The following is a 19,966-nucleotide window of genomic DNA, read 5'->3' as shown; positions in this document are numbered from 1 at the left end:
TCAGTGCAATTCTGCAATGTTTACAGAATTAAAGTGATACAGATAAAAATGCATCCAAATCTTTTCCTAAAAGAGTAATTATCTGAAAAGCTCCTGCAGTAAAGATAGCATGTGAGGAAACAAATTCATCAATAGGCAGAGTGTCTGATGCTACTAAGATGACACCCCCACAGTGTAGTTAGTATTTTGCCTCACTTCCACAATTTGATCCAACCTGAAAAGCAACAAATGAGAGTCACTGATGTTCTCTGGGGAATCTGGCTAGACTAAAAGTACTATGTGTTTATACACAAATACATCTGTACACAAAACTACACACACATGTACACACAATTTCATGGAATTTTAAAACTATGGAAGGCCCCCCCCTTTTGTTTTACTTTATAAGAGGCTCTTAACATATTAATTTGGGGCATAATCATATGGTTTTAATACCACTAACAATGAGACCTTCAATATGTATGCCTGAGGAAGAAACATATTTTGCAACATTTATGACTTTATTGTTAAAGAAGGTGTCAGGATTTCTAAATAAGTAAGTAGATGAGATAAGTCAGTATAATGGCCCAGTGAGGACTAAGCAAAACTTAGGTGGCAATTGCTCAGTCACACTCAGTACTAAAAGGCAGATGGACAGTTTTTCAGCTCGGCTTTATATGGAATTGTTGTCATGAAGGAAGGAAGGCCATGGTTATCAGATATTTCCTTATTGCAAAAGAATCCAGAAATCAGAATTTTAGCTTGAAATCTTCTATTTGTTAAATTCCTGCCTTTTTCCCCCATTCATAAATGCTTCAGGAAAAACAAAAAATACATCTGCCAACCATCTTTAGCTACAGATATGCCAATTTATGATCTCCCTTTAAGCCAGTCAGTTTCATTCATTTGCAATATAAGTATACTTGGACATGTGTATAAATCCAAGGTCACAATGCACAAGAGAATGGTTTCTAGCTGGACAAATAAAGGATGCTTTCAGAACTTTAATAAAATATATTTATCTTATATAAATATCTATTTTTAACACAAAAGAAATCACAATATTTCATAACAAATAGCTTCTAACATTCACTCAAAGTATTTACCACCACTGTTGTAATATGACTCTATATTAACATTTAAATGGCTATGGAAATGATGGAGTTTAAGATCGAGAAGAAATAATATCATCATGCCACAGCAAATTTTAGTGGTTTATCGATTTTATTATTTAGCAGAAGACAGAAAAATAAGCTGTAAACGTGCACATTTTCAAACAAATTACTGAGTTGTATGCATGCATTCTTTACTTCCTCTTTGAAGAAAACTCAACATATGTAAACAAAACATTGTCAGAATATGTTATTAGGAAGCAAATATGTGATCAAATTTATCACGGTTATTCTTATTTTTCAGGTCTCCTCAGTATCCTTTAGTTCATAAGCATTAATCTTCCTTCAGAAAATTAAACCCTGAGAATAGTTTTTTTTTTAATTGCTAACACTGCGGATGGCTCTGATATAGAATTAACCAAATAAGCTAAGCCAACTGGTGGTTGCAGCTCTGCCATAATAAAGTGACTCAAATAAATTTTTTGAATAGAACATATTAGGTCATTCAAAAGAGAACTTCTGGTGGCAAGTACCTCTTTGTAAAGGTATATTGCACAATTTCCCTCTGCCTACAATGGGTTCCCCCTTTTTCCTGCCAGGCAGGACTCCTATCTATCCTTCAAATTACTCATTGCCTCCCATGCGAAGCCTTTCTAAATTCCCACAGAGAACTATTCCCTTTCTTCTCAGTGAGACTCCGATACTATATCTTTCACTATTCTCCTATTAGTTTCTCTGGGCCTCGTGGTGGTGACTTACTCACTCAGTAGTGTCGGACTCTTGCAATCCCATGGACTGCAAGTCCCCCAGCCTCTTCTGTCCATGAATTTCCCAGGCAAGAATACTGGAATGGGTTGCCATTTCCTTCTCCAGGGGGTCTTCCCAACCCAGAGATCAAGCCCACATCTGCAGCATTGCAGGCAGTGTCCTAAACTTCAGGCATGTTCTTTACTGCTGAATCACCAGGGAAGTCCTGGATATGTTTAAGTATTACAAAGTTCTCTGCATTTATCTCATCTGGCACATTGAAGTTACTAAATTAGTGAATGTTAAATGAGTGGATGATTACTCATTTATATATAACATATTGCTTACTTATAAATAAATAACAACTAAAATGTAAGCTCTTAATTGCCAAACTTTTACAAGTAATCTTTTATTTTCCAATGTGTTTTGAAATTATGGATTCTGGAATAAATTATGAAATAAAAATAATATGGAAATCTACATAATATGGACATAAGTACAAATGAGTGTGTGTAGCTGTATAACTCTATAGCTGTAAATGCAATTAAGATGTTAAGGAATATATAAGCAAACCTAAGGCTATATCTTTTTTAAAGGGCAAGTAATTTAACATTCAAAAAATATTTACTGAACACCTTTAACATGCCATGCACTTTAATGTGTCCTGGGGAAAAGAAGAAAAAAAATCTAGAATCATTAAGAAAGGAATATTTCTAATATGAAAGAGTAAAGACAGACCCCTTGGGGTATATAGAATCTTTGCATTTGATAGTTATTTAGCTAGTGAGAAAAACATGGAGAATTGTGAATGTAATTCTGTGAGTATATTACTTAGAGGTTATGCGAAATCTCCATCCACAAGTAAAATCTAACATACTTAAGGCAGCACACACACAGGTAGGTAGAAAAGTCCTCAGTATCTATTCTCAAAACCCACAGGACACATCTGAGAGAAAGCAGATGAAATACAGCTAACTAGGGCTGTTTGGGGGAAAGGATCATGGTTTAAACTAAGATTCTTGTGGAAGTGGAGAGAATTAAGATTTCCTTAGGGGGCGGTCCTAAGATGGCAGAGGTATAGGATGGGGAGATCACTTTCTCCCCCACAAATTCTTCGAAAGATCATTTGAACACTGAGCAAATTCCACGAAACAACTTCTGAGTGCTGGTGGAGGACACCAGGCACCCAGAAAGGCAGCCCATTGTCTTTGAAAGGAGGTAGGACAAAATATAAAAGATAAAAAGAGAGACAAAAGAGTTTAGGGAAGGAGACCCGTCCTGGGGAGGGAGTTGTGAAGGAGGAGAAGTTTGCAAACACCAGGAAACCCTCTCACTGGTGGGTCTATGGGGAGTTTTGGAATCTCAGAGGGCAACATAACCAGGAGGAAGAAAAAAAAAAAACAAAACAAAACCAAAAAACCCATAGACTACACAGCTAACTGCAACTCCCAGCAGAGAAGTAGCCCAGATGCTTGCATCCGCCACCAGCAAGTGGGGGCTAAACAGGAAGGCGCAGGGGCACGGGCTGCATTGCTTAGGGTAAGGACCAAGCCTGAATGCCCTGAGGGCAATCTGAGGGAGCGAACGTGGGATAGCAACCCAAACTGTGGGACAGCCAGAGAGAGAGGAAAAAAAAGAGAGAGAGAGAGAACTTTCCCGTGAAAAGCACTAACCTAAGGCACTGCCAGGCCATCTCACAGAACAAAGGACTGAGCGAAAACCAGAGGAGGGCTAGCCGGCTGCAGACTGGCCCATCCCCCAGCTGGAGGCAGAGAGGCAGGTGGGCGACAGCCAGAGCCGGAAGATGAGGGGCAATCTCCACCCCAAAGATGGTGTCCTCCGCCAAACTGCAAGCAGGCTCCCAGCTGCTAACCAAGTCTTCCTGGGATCCTGGACAGTTGACATCCATCAGGAGGGCCACAGCCAGAGATCAGCTCCCCAGAGGAGACACACAGCACATCTGAGATGGTGCTCCTGCTGCTCACCCAAGAAACCAAGGGGCTGGGACCAGGGAGGTGATAGGACACACCGCCCACATAGGGAGAGTGTGCTCGTCAAACACATGGTTGCCTGGGCTGCTCGGACCTGGGAAGGGCACAGACTCAGGCCCAACTGAGTCTGTGCCTTTGTGGAGTACCTGAGAAGCTGAACCTGAGCAGCTTAGACCTGGGAAGTGCATGCAACCCAGGTCTTGCTTTAGACAGTTCCCCGGCAGAGCAACCTGGAGCCTGAGCAGCGTAGACCAGGAAAGCACACACACTGTGAGCGGAGTCAAATCCAGTGTGGCCCAGATACTGTGAGGTCTCCCCACACATGCCAGTGATATTTGTTTGTGTTCCTTCCTCTCCACAGCACAACTGAACAAGTGAGCCTAAACAAATGACCACATTTGCCCCCTGTGTCAGGGTGAAATTAGACACTGAAGAGACTTGCAAACAAAGAAAGCCAAAATAAACAAAGAAGAGGGAACCACTTTGGAAGTGACAGGTGCAACAGATTAAAACCCTGTAGATAGCACTGACTATATTGGAAGGGGCCTACAGACCTTGAGAAGAAGTATAAGCTGGAACAAGGAACTATCTGAAATTGAACTAACCCCGCATTGCCCTCAACAACTCCAGAGAAATTCCTAGATATATTTTACTGTTACCATTTAAACATTTTTTTTTAAATTTTTAAGTTCTTTACTACTCCTTCAATTTTCATTTTTATTACCTCCTATTACCTTGCAAAAAATACCCTATTTTTAAAGCAAATTTCACACATATTCTTTATATTTTTTTGTGATTTTTTTTTTTAATATTGTATTTTTGAGAGTTAAGTAACGCTCAAAATCTTCCAAGCCAGGCTTCAGCAATATGTGATCCATGAACTTCCAGATGTTCAAGCTGGTGTTAGAAAAGGCAGAGGAACCAGAGATCAAATTGTCAACATCTGCTGGATCATCAAAAAAGCAAGAAAGTTCCAGAAAAAACATCTATTTCTCCTTTATTGACTATGCCAAAACCTTTAACTGTGTGGATCATAATAAACTGTGGAAAATTCTGAAAGAGATGGGAATACCAGACCACCTGACCTGCTTCTTGAAAAAATCTATATGCAGGTCAGGAAGCAACAGTTAGAACTCGACATGGAACAGCAAACTGGGTCCAAATTAGGAAAGGAGTATGTCAAAGCTGTATATTGTCACCCTGGTTATTTAACTTATATGCAGAGTACATTATGAGAAATGCTGGGCTGGGTGAAGCACAAGCTAGAATCAAGATTGCCGGGAGAAATATCAATCACCCCAGATATGCAGATAACATCACCCTTATGGCAGAAAGTGAAGAAGAACTAAAGAGCCTCTTGATGAAAGTGAAAGAGGAGAGTGAAAAAGTTGGCTTAAAGCTCAACATTCAGAAAACTAAGATCATGGCATCCTTCCCATCACTTCATGGTAAATAGATGGAGGAACAGTGGAAACAGTGACTAAATTTGTTTTTTGGGGCTCCAAAATCACTGCAGATGGTGATTGCAGCCATGAAATCAATAGACGTTTACTCCTTGGATGGAAAGTTATGACCAATCTAGACAGCATATTAAAAAGCAGAGATTACTTTGCCAACAAAGGTCCATCTAGTCAAGGCTATGGTTTTTCCAGTGGTCACGTATGGATGTGAGACTTGGACTATAAAGAAGGCTGAGAGCCAGAGAATTGATGCTTTTGAACTGTGGTGTTGGAGAAGACTCTTGAGAGTCCCTTGGACTGCCAGAAGATCCAACCAGTCCATCCTAAAGGTGATCAGTCCTGAGTGTTCATTGGAAGGACTGACGATTCAGTTTCATTGAAGCTGAAACTCCAATAGTTTGGCCACCTGATTCGAAGAGCTGACTCATTTGAAAAGACCCTGATGTTGGGAAAGATTGAGGGCAGGAGGAGAAGGGGATGACAGAGGATGAGATGGTTGGATGGCATCACCGACTCAATGGACGTGAGTTTGTTTGAACTCTGGGAGTTGGTGATGGACAAGGAGGCCTGGTGTGCTGCAGTCCATGAGGTCGCAAAGAGTCAGACACAACTGAGTGACTGAACTGTACTGAACCACTACTCTAGATTTTTAATCTTTGCTTTTTAGGATTTCTTATCAATTTTGTACCTTTAAGAACACAATCTTCAGTAACCATTTTTACTTAGAAGTATGATTATGGGCTTGATTGCCCTCTCCCCCTTTTGACTCCCCCCCAAGGTCACCTCTATCTCCTTCCTCCCCCCTCTCTTCTCTATGTAACTCTGTAAACCTCTCTGGGTGTTCCAGACCATGGAGACTACATAGGGAAGTGATTACTGGCCAGATTTTTCTTCCCTTTTGATTCCCCCTCTTCTCCTCCTGGTCACCTCTATCTCCCTCCTCCTTCTTCTCTTCTCCGTGTAACTCTGCAACCCTCTCTGGGTTTCCCTCACTGTGGAGAATCTTTTCTCCATTAACCTAGATGTTTTATCATCAGTTCAGTATGGATGGAGAAGTCTTGAGGCTACTGTAAGAATAAGACTGAAAACCAGAGGCAGGAAGCTTAAATCCAAAACTTGAGAATACCAGAAAACTCCTGATTCCAGGGAACATTAATTGACAAGAGCTCATCCAAAAGCCTCCATACCTACACTGAAACCAACCACCACCCAGGAGCCAGCAAGTTTCAGAGCAAGACATAGCAAGCTAATTCTCCAACAATGCAGGAGTATAACCTTAAGCATTATAATACAGGAGGCCAAAAGTCACACCAAATCCATAAACATGTCAAAACTCACTACTGGACACTCCATTTCACTCCAGAGATAAGAGATCCAGCTCCACCCACCAGTACACCAATGCAAGCTGCCCTTACCAGGAAACCTTGACAAGCCACTCATCCAACTCCACCCACAGGGAGGAACCTCCACAATAAAGAGGAACCACAAACTTCCAGCATACAGAGAGGCCACACCAATCACAGCAATCTAAACAAGATGAAGAAATATTCAGCAGGTAAAGGAACATGATAAATGCCCATCAAACCAAACAAAAGAGGAGGAGATAGGGAGTCTACCTGAAAAAGAGTTCAGAATAATGGTAGTAAAAATGATCCAAAATCTTGAAAACAAAAGGGAGTTACAGATAAATAGTCTGGAGACAAGGATTGATAAGATGCAAGAAATGTTCAGCAAGGACCTAGGAGAAATAAAAAAGAGTCAATCAATAATGAATAATGTAATAACTGAGACCAAAAACACTCTGGAGGGAAACAACAGTACAATAACTGAGGCAGAAAATAGGATAAGTGAGGTGGAAGATAGAATGGTGGAAGTAAATGAAGCAGAGAGGAAAAAAGAAAAAAAGAATTAAAAGAAATGATGAGAACTTAATTTCCTCCCAGGAAATCTCTGGGACAATGTCAAATGCCCCAGCATTCAAATCATAGGAGTCCCAGAAGAAGAAGAAAAAGAAAGGCCATGAGAAAATATTTGAGGAGAAAATAGTTGAAAACTTCCCTAAAATGGGGAAGGAAATAGCCACCCAAGTTCAAGAAACCCAGAGAGTCCCAAACAGGACAAACCCAAAGGGAAACACCCAAAGATACATATTAATCAAGTTAACAAAGATCAAACACAAAGAACAAATATTAAAAGCAGCAAGGGAAAAACAACAATTAACATACAAGGGCATTCCCATAAGGATAACAACTGATCTTTCAATAGAAACTCTTCAGGCCAAAGGGAATGTCAGGATATACTTAAAGTGATGAAAGAGAAAAACCTACCATCCAGATTACTGTACTCAGGAAGGATCTCATTCAAATATGAAGGAGAAATCAAAAGCTTTACATACAAGCAAAAGCTGAGAAAATTCAGCATCACCAAACCAGCTCTTCAACAAATGCTAAAGGGTTTTCTCTAGACAGGAAACACAGAAAAGGTGTATAAACTGAAACACAAAACAACAAAGTAAATGGCAACAGGATCATACTCATCAATAATTACCTTAAATGTAAAAGCATTGAATGCCCCAACCAAAAGACAAAGACTGGCTGAATGGATACAAAAACAAGACCCCTATATATGCTGTCTGCAAGAGACCCAATCAAAACAAGGGACACATACAGACTGAAAGTTGGGGCTGGAAAAAGATATTTCACGCAAACAGAGACCAAAAGAAAGCAGGAGTCGCAATACTCGTATCAGACAAAATAGACTTTGAAATAAAGGCTGTGAAGAGACAAAGAAGGACACTACATAACGATCAAAGGATCAATCCAAGAAGAAGATACAACAGTTATAAATATATATGCACCCAACATAGGAGCACCACAACATGTAAGGCAAATGCTAACAAGTATGAAAGGGGAAATTAACAGTAACACAATAATAGTGGGAGACTTTAATACTCCACTCACATCTATGGATAGATCAACTAAACAGAAAATTAGCAAGGAAACACCAACTTTAAATGATACAATGGACAAGCTGGACATAATTGATATCTATAAGGCATTTCAGTGTGGAGAATCCTTAAAAAACCAGAAATAGAACTGCCATACAATCCAGCAATCCCACTGCTGGGCATACACACCGAGGAAACCAGCATTGAAAGAGACATGTGTTCCCCAATGTCCATCGCAGCACTTACGATAGCCAAGACATGGAAGCAACCTAAATGTCCATCGGCAGATGAATGGATAAGAAAGCTGTGGTACATATACACAATGGAATATTACTCAGCCATTAAAAAGAATGCATTTGAATAAGTTCTAATGAGGTAGATGAAACTGGAGCCTATTATACAGAATGAAGTAAGTCAGAAAGAAAAACACCAATACAGTATACTAATACATATATATGGAATTTAGAAAGATGGTAATGATGACCCTATATGCGAAACAGCAAAAGAGACACAGATATAAAGAACAGTCTTTTGGACTCTGTGGGAGGTGAGGGTGGGATGATCTGCAAGAATAGCATTGAAACATGTATATTTTCATATGTGAAATAGATCACCAGTCCAGGTTTGATGCATGAGACAGGGTGCTCAGGGCTGGTGCACTGGGATGATCTTGAGGGATCAGATGGGGAGGGAGGTGGGAGGGTGGTTCAGGATGGGGAACACATGTACACCCGTGGCTGATTCATGTCAATGTATGGCAAAAACCACTACAATATTGCAAAGTAATTAGCCTACAATTAAAATAAATAAATTAATTAAAAAATAGTTCCTCAAACATTAATATATTCACTGTCCTTTAATTTTGGCTTTTGAATTGCTGTCTCAGACAATATTCCAGTTAGTAAAAATGATATCCCAATCAATAGATTTTTATCAGCAAATCCCTAACATAGTGATTCTTTCTGAAAATAGATATTAAGGCAGTCGATGGATATTGAGTTTCTCAGTTTAAAAAACTTAAGTCAGTGGATATGTTGTTTTAGAGTAGAAAAGATTTGATTAAAATGAGGTATAAGACATCTGTTTTGGAATTAAAATGAAAGTTATAATAAATTAATTAAAAGCAATATAAGCTTTTGAAAATCAAAATATAACTCTTCTTTATTTTGTTGACCTTTATTTCCACTTCATATATTTTATATCAGATGATGGGAATACACTTATGTTTTTAAAAATAAATATTCAAATGTAGTAAATGGGATGATTATGAAAAATAATGTATGCTTGGATAAAAATAAACATTTTGGGCGACTTATGGAAGTTTACATTGTGATGTTCTCTGCTCAATATATTATTTTTAATTTACTCTAAAATTAATTCTTCTTAATCTTAATGTTTAGTAACACTGGGTACATTGTTAATGAATATCTTATACTGCTCTGCATATATTTAGTTTGATAATAACTAAATTTGTTCAACTTTACACAGTAGAGAGGAAAATATATGCAATTATACATATGTTATATGTAACTTTTTGCAATGATCAGAAGAAACAAGCATCTTATTGTGCAGATAAAGAAAAGAACTTTGGAAATATCAAGGAAGATGCCCATGGTAAAATGGTTCTAACTAATCAAGTTAAATATTTTTGATATATTTTTACATGTACAGCACTTTTCTAGGCAACAAACTGAATAATAATGTTCTTTGGGACCATTCATCAATTCTGCTCATTATTCATCCAAGAAATAGTGAGCACTGAAATTATTTGGCCCTGTGCTAGTATTAGAAATATAATACAAAGGTGAGCGAGGGTGTTTTCAGGACTTAATGGCCTAGAAGTAGATAAGACATGTGAAGTGAAAAATTCAATAAAATATGGTAGATGCCAAGATAAAAATAATCAGCATGCCACTGGGACTACAGACATTTAGCTGAATGTAGTTTTCAAAGGAGGACTTCCTATGGGTGATGAAATCTTAATCAAATTTTGAGTTGTGTAACAGTGAAGAAAAGAGAAAAAGACACTCAAGATTAACAGTAGAGTGAGCAAGTTTACTAAGTTTATTAATTCAGATTTAACTAATAATTAAAATGACAAAAACTACAGTTGTACACTTGTGAGACAGTCTGGGTTGATTACAATATTTTAGTATTCTTTCTAAAGGGAAACTAATACACAGCTCTACCAGAAAGGAACAGAAACAATCTTGTGAACACTGGGAATCTTGAACATGTGGCTTTTTGTACCTATGTAAACTTGCTGCCATGTTTCATTAAGTTCCAGGATCATTCTAAAAATTGTTTAACACCCAATTAACAAATACATGCCTCAATTCCCTTTCAGGCTTTAAAAATTCTATCTCATTTAAAGTGTCTCAAGAATCTGTACTGTATGTTTTGCTTATTTCTGTCTGAGTCCTAAAAATATTAATTACATAAATAGTACAGTTCATTAAGGGCTTCACAAGTGGCACTAGTGGTAAAGAAACAGCCTGCCAATGCAGGAGACATAAGAGATGCTGGTTAGGTCCCTCCCTGGTCCGGAAGATCCCCTGCAGGAGGAAATGGCAACCTGCCCCAGTATTTTTGCCTGGAGAATCCTAAGGATAGAGGAGCCTGATGGGCTATAGTCCAAAGGGTCATGAGGAGTTGAACATGACAAAGTGACTTAGCATACATGCATGGTTCATTATATTACCGTTTTTAGGCCCAAATCCAATTACCTTAGGGATATGAAGAAAGTTTAGATTTGATAGCTTAAGAAAATTTCAGGCTTGCTCTTTTTATCTCTCTTACATTTACATTCAATCTGCTAACTCTGCATAGGCATTCTCTTCACTGTCAAGGAATATGTATCCAGGAGGGCCCACTTACCCATGAGTTATTAAAGTGGCATTCTGCTCTGAAATTCCAGAACACTGGTGGGGTTCTTTCATGGGATACACCCACCAACACATACACACATGTGCACACATACATATCTGGGATCAAATTTGGAATAAATAAGTAAGTAAGTGAAAGTCACTCACTCATGTCTGACTCTTTGCGACTCCATGGATTATACAGTCCTTGAAAAGAATACTGGAGTAGGTAGCCTTTCCCTTCCCCAGGGGATCTTCCCAACCCAGGGATCAAACCCAGGTCTCCAACATTGTGGGCGGATTCTTTACCAGCTGAGCCATAAAGGAAGCCTTTGGAATAAATACTTCTCTTGAATTTATCCAATTTTCCACAGTAAATCTCTGTGAGGATTCTTTATTTTCTAGTTTGTGATGAACTGACAGTCCGAGAATAGTCGAGAAAAAAAAAGAGTCTAAATAAATTCAACATGTGTGTCCATTTTTCTTGATATAAATTATTCATTGTTCAAAGGTAATATAATGACATAAAACACTTCTTAAATGCATCTTTTAAAAGACCATAGGTTGAGAAACTATTTTTTTATTATTTAAAATAAATGCACCTTTATAGTAAAAATACATTGTAGTATACCATATTCAGTTCAGTTCAGTTGCTAAGTACTGTCTGACTCTTTGAGACCCCATGAACGCAGCACGTCAATCTCCCTGTCCATCACCAACTCCCGGAGTTCAAACAAATTCATGTCCATCCAGTTGGTGACGACATCCAACCATCTCATCCACTGTCATCCCCTTCTCCTTCTGTCCTCAATCTTTCCCAGCATCAGGGTCTTTTCAAATGAGTCAGCTCTTCACATAAGGTGGCCAAAGTGTTGGAGTTTCAGCTTCAACATCAGTCCTTCCAATGAACATCCAGGACTGATCTCCTTTAGGATGGACTGGTTGGATCTTCTGGCAGTCCAAAGGACTCTCAAGAGTCTTCTCCAACACCACAGTTCAAAAGCATCAATTCTTCAGCACTCAGCCTTCTTTATAGTCCAACTCTCACATCCATACATGACTACTGGAAAAACCACAGCCTTGACTAGATGGACCTTTGTTGGCAAAGTAATGTCTCTGCTTTTCAATATGCTGTCTATGTTGGTCATAACTTTCCATCCAAGGAGTAAGCGTCTTTTAATTTCATGGCTGCAATCACCATCTGGAGTGATTTTGGAGCCCAGAAAAATAAAGTCAACCACTGTTTCCCCATCTATCTGCCATGAAGTGATGGGACTGGATGCCATGACCTTAGTTTTCTGAATGCTGAGCTTTAAGCCAACTTTTTCACTCTCCTCTTTCATTTTCATCAAGAGGCTCTTTAGTTCTTCACTTTCTGCCATAAGGGTGGTGTCTTCCACATATTTGAGGTGATTGATATTTCTCCTGGCAATCTTGAATCCAGCTTGTGCTTCCTCCAGCCCAGCGTTTCTCATGATGTACTCTGCATCTAAGTTAAATAAGCAGGGTGACAAAACACAGCCTTGACATACTCCTTTTCCTATTTGGAACCAGTCTGTTGTTCCATGTCGAGTTCTAACTGTTGCTTCCCGACCTGCATACAGATTTCTCAAGAGGCAGGTCAGGTGGTCTGGTATTCCCATCTCTTTCAGAATTTTCCACAGTTTATTGTGATCCACACAGTCAAAGGCTTTGGCATAGTCATTAAAGCAGAAATAGATGTTTATTTGGAACGGTCTTGCTTTTTCGATGATCCAGCGGATATTGGCAATTTGATCTCTTATTCCTCTACCTTTTCTAAAACCAGCTTGAACATCTGGAAGTTCACAGTTTACACATTTCTGAAGCCTGGCTTGGAGTATTTTATGTATTATTTAACTAGCGTGTGAGAGGAGTGCAATTGTGCGGTAGTTTGAGCATTCTTTGGCATTGCCTTTCTTTGGGATTGGAATGAAAACTGACCTTTTCCAGTCCTGTGGCCACTGCTGAGTTTTCCAAATTTGCTGGCATATTGAGTGCAGCACTTTCACAGCATCATCTTTGAGGATTTGAAATAGCTCAACTGGAATTCCATCACCTCCACTAGCTTTGTTTGTAGTGATGCTTCCTAAGGTCCACTTGACTTCACACTCCAGAATGTGTGAGTGATCACACCATCGTGATTATCTGTGTCATGAAGATTTTTTGGTATAGTTCTTCTGTGTATTCTTGCCACCTCTTCTTAATATCTTTTGCTTCTAGTAGATCCCTACCATTTGTATCCTTTATTGTGCCCATCTTTGCACGAAATGTTCTTTTGGTATCTCTAAGTTTCTTGAAGAGATCTCTAGTCTTTCCCATTCTGTTGTTTTCCTCTATTTCTCTGCATTGATCACTAAGGAAGGCTTTCTTATCTCTCCTTGCTATTCTTTGGAACTCTGCATTCAAATGGGAATATCTTTCCTTTTCTCCTTTGCTTTTCACTTCTCTTCTTTTCACAGCTATTTGTAAGGCCTCCTCAGACAGCCATTTTCCTTTTTTGCATTTCTTTTCCATGGGGATGGTCTTGATTCCTGTCTCCTGTACAATGTCACAAACCTCCATACATAGTTCATCAGGCCCTCTATCAGATCTAGTCCCTTAAATCTATTTCTCACTTTCACTGTATAATCATAAGGGATTTGATTTAGGTCATACCTGAATGGCCTAGTGGTTTTCCCTACTTTCTTCAATTTCAGTTTGAATTTGGCAATAAGGAGTTCATGATCTGAGCCACAGTCAGTTCCCGGCCTTGTTTTTGCTGACTGTATAGAGCTTCTCCATCTTTGGCTGCAAAGAATATAGTCAGTCTGATTTCGGTGTTGACCATCTGGTGATGTCCATGTGTAGAGTCTTCTCTTGTGTTGTTGGAAGAGGGTGTTTGCTATGACCAGTGAGCTCTCTTGGCAGAACTCTATCAGCCTTTCCCCTGCTTCATTCTGTATTCCAAGGCCAAATTTGCCTGTTACTCCAGGTGTTTCTTGACTTCCTACTTTTGCATTCCAGTCCCCTATAATGAAAAGGACATCTTTTTTTGGGTGTTAGCTCTTGAAGGCCTTGTAGGTTTTCATAGAACTGTTCAACTTCAGCTTCATCAGCATTACTGATTGGGGCATAGACTTGGATTACCGTGATATTGAATGGCTTGCCTTGGAAATGAACAGAGATCATTCTGTCGTTTTTGAGATTGCATCCAAGTACTGCATTTTGGACTCTTGTTGACTATGATGGCTACTCCATTTCTTGTAAGGGATTCCTGCCCACAGTAGTAGATTTAATGGTCATCTGAGTTAAATTCACTCATTCCAGTCCATCTTAGTATACGGCGGCTGCGACGGCACACAGCGTGGCCGCTGTGACGGCGCAGGAGCGCGGCGGCTATGACAGCACACAAGGGCAGCCGAGAGGAGGTACCCACACCGGAGGACAGGGGCGGCGGCCAAGAGGAGCTACCCCGCATCAGAGGTAAGGAGCAGCGACTGCGCTTTGCTGGAGCAGCTGTGAAGAGAGACCCCATGTCCAAGGTACGAGAAACCCAAGTAAGAATGTAGGCACTGAGAGAGGGGATCAGAGGTCAGACAGACTGAAACCACAATCACAGACAACAAGCCAATCTGATCACAGGACCACAGCCTTATCTAACTCAATGGAACTAAGCCATGCCGTGTGGGGCCACCCAAGACTGCCGGGTCATGGTGGAGAGGTCTGACAGAGTGTGGTCCACTGGAGAAGGGAATGGCAAACCACTTCAGTATTCTTGCCTTGAGAACCTCATGAACAGTATGAGAAGGCAAAATGATAGGACACTAAAAGAGGAACTCCCCAGGTCGGTAGGTGCCCAGTATGCTACTGGAGATCAGTGGAGAAATAACTCCAGAAAGAATGAAGGGATGGGGCCAAAGCAAAAACAACACCCAGCTGTGGATGCGACTGGTGATAGAAGCAAGGTCCGATGCTGTAAAGAGCAATATTGCATAGGAACCTGGAATGTTAGGTCCATGAATCAAGGCAAATTGGAAGTGGTCAAACAGGAGATGGCAATAGTGAACAGTGACATTAATGTATGTAATTTTGGTAACCTAATGTAATTTTGGTAATCGTTGTAAAACATTAGCTCTATGAAGGTGAACAGAGAAAAAAATAGTGATTAAGTTTTGAAAGTACAATTTTGAGTTGAATTGACATAAAAACACCATTAAGCTAAGTATAAAATTAACAAAGGCTGACAACTTAGCTACCCTTATAGAAAGTCTATATTTGATTGAAGTGATATTAAGCCTAAAGCAAATGTAATAATATGGCTATTGATTAATCTTCTAAATTCTTGAATCTTCACTTGATATAGAAATGAGGTGATAAAAAGTAAAACCAAGGGTAAAAGGAACAAAATGAAACCTTTAAATTATTACTCAGAACATTTAGAACAAGTAAGAAAATAAATCTTAAAAAGAACTCTTTATTCATTTATTTTACAATATAAGTTTGTTTCATGTTATTGCCAATTTTAAAAAATATTTCCCATGCCTACTTTCTGGCGTCTCTGGTGGTATAGTCAGTAAAGAGTCCACCTCTAATGCAGGAGATGCTGGTTCAATCCCTGGGTTGGGGAGATCCCCTGGAGAAGGAAATGGCAACCCACTCCAGTATTCTTGCCTGTGAAATCCCATGGACAGAGGAGCCTTGTGGGCTACAGTCCATGGGGTTGCAAGAGTCAGACACAACTTAGAACTAAACCACCACCATGCCTACTTATATCTATAAAGTGAGCTTCACTAGTTTATTTGATTTTTATATTATTTTATTAGGTAGTGTTGAATAACTGAACATATCAAAAAATTATATTCCCAGTAATTTATAAATCAACATGTTATTCAAAAGCATTTATTCAAAAGTCTATGTATGGATAACTGATTAAAGCTATTCAAAGGTAGTATTTTAGCTATAAGAAAACCAATAAGAGAGAGAAAAGTTATTAAATCTCACACTCACTTGACTTAAAATCTATAGCTCCCTTGGAAGAACATGAAATTGTGCAAAGCAAACCAACCTCTGCAGTGTTTTTCTTACCATATTGCCTGCACCTGTATATAATTGTAATTTCCCAAAGCATTACTAAATAGGTCAAAGGTTACAGAATTACTTCACATGGAATAGCCCTTTAAACCCAGAAAACTAGTGTCTCATTTTAACCACACATGTAACACATGCCTAAAATTAGAAATGCAAGGAACGTTATTAATATCTGGCCCCTTTGTGGTCACATCTTATCTGGTACCCAGAGGCCTGAAAGAAGTCTTGATCATGGGACAATTCAGGAAAGTTGTGCAATAAAACAGATAGCAGGACCAAGGAGACATATCAAAGCCTTGAATTTTTCCTTAACTCGGCTGACATTTTGTGAAATTCCTCCTAAGGGAGAGGATACAGGAAATTGGGTAATATTTTGCAAAGACCATTGCAGCCTTGTGTCTCTCAATAACCTAACACATATAAGGCCTAAAATTCCAAGAAGTCAGATAATATAAACCTAATATATGGATCTTTGAGAGAAATACATAAATATTTTTAAACTTCATTATTCATAAATGATTTACCAGAAGATATCAATATTTGGAAATATAACTTTATGAAATATAAAATGGTGAGAGATAGACAAGGTGAAGGAAAAGATAAGACAAAATGAAAAAATATGACAAAAGGAGGGAAAATATGCCAATTTCATTTGCATTATATGGGGATGATTCTGGCAATGATTTCAATGCCAGCTACTTTTAGATATATGTCATTGATATGTTTGCATAAAAGCCACAAATTCTGAAGTATAAACAAGAGAATCAAATACTAAAGAGTTGAATCAACAAACATGCCCCAACATAAATGTTCTTTACTTCCTGTAATGCTGCTGCCAAGTCGCTTCAGTCGTGTCCAACTCTGTGCGACCCCATAGACGGCAGCCCACCAGGCTCCGCCATCCCTGGGATTCTCCAGGCAAGAACACTGGAGTGGGTTGCCATTTCCTTCTCCAGTGCATGAAAGTGAAAAGTGAAAATGAAGTTGCTCAGTCGTGTCCGACTAATACCTCCTTTCAAATATCCAGTAATGTTCTTTAGTTTATTCACACTTTGAAGAAACAGTTCATGGAGATATAAAAGATGACAATTTTTACCCCTTGTGTTAAAAGCCACACAAAAGCAGAGGAAAATCGGGTTCAACAGGAAAGAACTGGAAGCATTTATACTCATAGTAAAAAACCCTTTGGACTTTTATGTACAACAAATGGAATTACTCATCTGGATTTAAAATCTATGTGTTTGTTCTGGAGCTGTGGAGTAATGGGATAGAGGTATGAAAAATGAATGGGTTTCAAACACTGGAAGGACATTTCCAAAAGGTTGCCTGAGGAAGAAGCACGTGATTACAAAAATGAATATATATAAATACATGGATATATAATATTTACAGTGTAATAATAATACCACAATGCATACCTGAATGGAAAATAATTAGAGTTGATCTTCATTTTATAAATTCCAGATAAACATAAGGATTTCATTATAAGGTATATAATTTTTCAAATCCACAAGGCTTATAAAGATGTGCATAAACCATTTTATATTCTGCCATATAAAGTTTAATCACAATGCACACAAAATGATAAGTTATTTTTCTAATCTTTCTTCATCATCTTTTGTAGGCAGGTAGTGACATCATTGTCCATATATGTCCTTTCGCCTGCTGGTTTGGGGAAGATTTTCAGAGCAAAATGAATCACTCTGTCCTATAAAAATTTAGCATTATGACATCATGTAACAATAACGCTAAATTCTTCAGTTTGTTGAAGAGGATGCATAATAGACTAGTTCAGCATCTGAATTACATTATGGACATACAAATTTTTAGATTTGGAAATATTTGGAACTCATGTAATTTTGCTCCTCATTGCAGATGTAGCCTCTGTCCTGTGTCTGGGACAGACATTCAATCTGATAGCATAACCAATCAATCTCTCTGCTTTGGCCATTGCCTGGGTAACAAGAATAGTTTGAGAAACAGATGGTACATGAGGCGAAGTCCCTAGTCATTCCCAGATATATGCAAACTATGCCATCCTCCTTTACTTCTATCACTGTATATTCCCATGTCAATGAAGATATTGAAAAATGCTAGCACAAACATATTGAAAGAACACAGAAGTCATTTGCATTTCTATTTACAAGTGTTTTACAGGCTCTAAATGACTAAACACAGTGACTAAACAGTTACCCCATCATCCAGATGGCGCCTCTTCTTCAAATATTATGGGAGTGGTACCACAAAGATTTCATGTTAACATGTCTTATTCCAGTGTTTCTGACCCATAACCTTGTTCATTTTTCTTCTTTGCCTGGTTCAGTCTTTTCCAACCTCTCCCTTTTAATTTTTATTCCTGACTTCTCACTGTATGTACTGAATTTCAAAGGAAAAAAAGAAAGTAAATTAAATATACTAATATTTGATTTTGATCTATGCATTTCCATTTTGTTAACTTGTGTACTCTCAGGGTAGCAACTTTTATATTTCTTTGTAGCCATTTTTGGTCTTTTTCGTGGGTAGTCATGTTTTATATATGTTGATCTCAATTGAATTCAGATGGATATAAATGAGAATATAGCGATCATTCAACATGAAACAAAGGAACGTCCAACTTTCTATTTTTATGAATGCATACTTAAATAGTAATTTTCTTAAAGACTAAGCTAACTCTACATGATATGTTAATTTGATTTGTTTTTAAGATATCTAAGCACTTTCACTGAAAATAAAAAATCCTATATTCTTCAGTTTCCAAACTCTGCACCTGTCAATAATAGGGGAAAAACCCCACCATTTCCTTTTTCTTAGTAAAAGGTTTAAAAGTCCTAAAAGTATATTCCCCTGATACTTGTAATTTACTATTATTACACCACTTCAGAAAGTAAGGAAATCCTTTTGAATGACCTCAGTTTTTATTCTTTTCTCAATGACCCACTTTGATGGGGTGTCATAATTCCTAATGGTAAATTTAATGACAATACTTCCAACTTTAAAGCACAAGGCATGGTTATAGAGACTAAATTTTTAAAAAATTGTGACTCAACATTTAGCATTCTCACTTCAGAATCCTTCAAACTTATGACTTCTTTTGATGTGTATGTGTGTTTTGCTGTGTGTTTGTGTTTTCATAATTGCAAACTTGAGTGCAGTGTTTGCCCAGTTGCAATCTTGGATAACAATCTGGAAATGTTTGAAATCAAGGAGGCCAGATGCAGAAACACTGTGGAACAATCAATCTTTCCTTACTTTCAAAATCTCTGTTATTGGACCAGCTTCCTTTAGTGTTCTACAGCTGCCCGGTAAAATGACCTTCACCCTTCTGTTCATATATATATTACTATTATTAACACTGAGTATTTTATTTCTCCTCACCTGTTATTGCCCTTTCATATCCTCACATTTTTGTCCAATTTCCACTCATTTCAGACAGCACTAAAAGTGTGTAGAACGCAAATAAAAAGAATTTGTGTTATTCTCATTTGTGTAGTAGAACCATTTTACTACACTGAAAGGAAATGCTTTATTAGTCTTTTTTCCCCTTTAGGAAATGATATTAAATTTGGACAAGGATATTTGATGCCATTGTACTTGAATAGCAAACAACATGTGACTTTCTATGAAATGCAAATAGAATCCCCCTGAGTCTTAGTGGGTTTCGTTCCAGTACCTGAGACTACCAAGGTTTCAAAACAGAGAAATGGTTAGAAATATTTAAAATGTCTAATCTAAGTCCATGTGAAATTATTTTCCTATATAATTGAAAACTCCCATAGAA

General features: G+C 38.3%; 1 protein-coding gene and 1 long non-coding RNA gene across 7 annotated transcripts in view; one reads left to right on the top strand and one right to left on the bottom strand.

Moving 5' to 3' along the window:
- Window positions 1-19,966, bottom strand: part of ROBO1 (roundabout guidance receptor 1) — a 1,227,175-nt gene that overhangs the window by 719,032 nt on the left and 488,177 nt on the right. The gene's annotated exons all lie outside the window — the stretch shown is intronic.
- LOC110122740 (uncharacterized) overlaps window positions 14,549-19,966 on the top strand; it is a 36,564-nt gene continuing 31,146 nt past the window's right edge. The window contains exon 1 of the long non-coding RNA XR_002309322.2: window positions 14,549-14,642. This is a non-coding gene — a long non-coding RNA (uncharacterized lncRNA). The remainder of the gene's footprint in view (window positions 14,643-19,966) is intronic.

Source organism: Odocoileus virginianus, chromosome 25 (assembly GCF_023699985.2).
Source record: "Odocoileus virginianus isolate 20LAN1187 ecotype Illinois chromosome 25, Ovbor_1.2, whole genome shotgun sequence".
Classification (NCBI taxonomy): Eukaryota; Metazoa; Chordata; class Mammalia; order Artiodactyla; family Cervidae; genus Odocoileus; species Odocoileus virginianus.
This window is presented reverse-complemented; position numbering and strand designations above follow the sequence as displayed.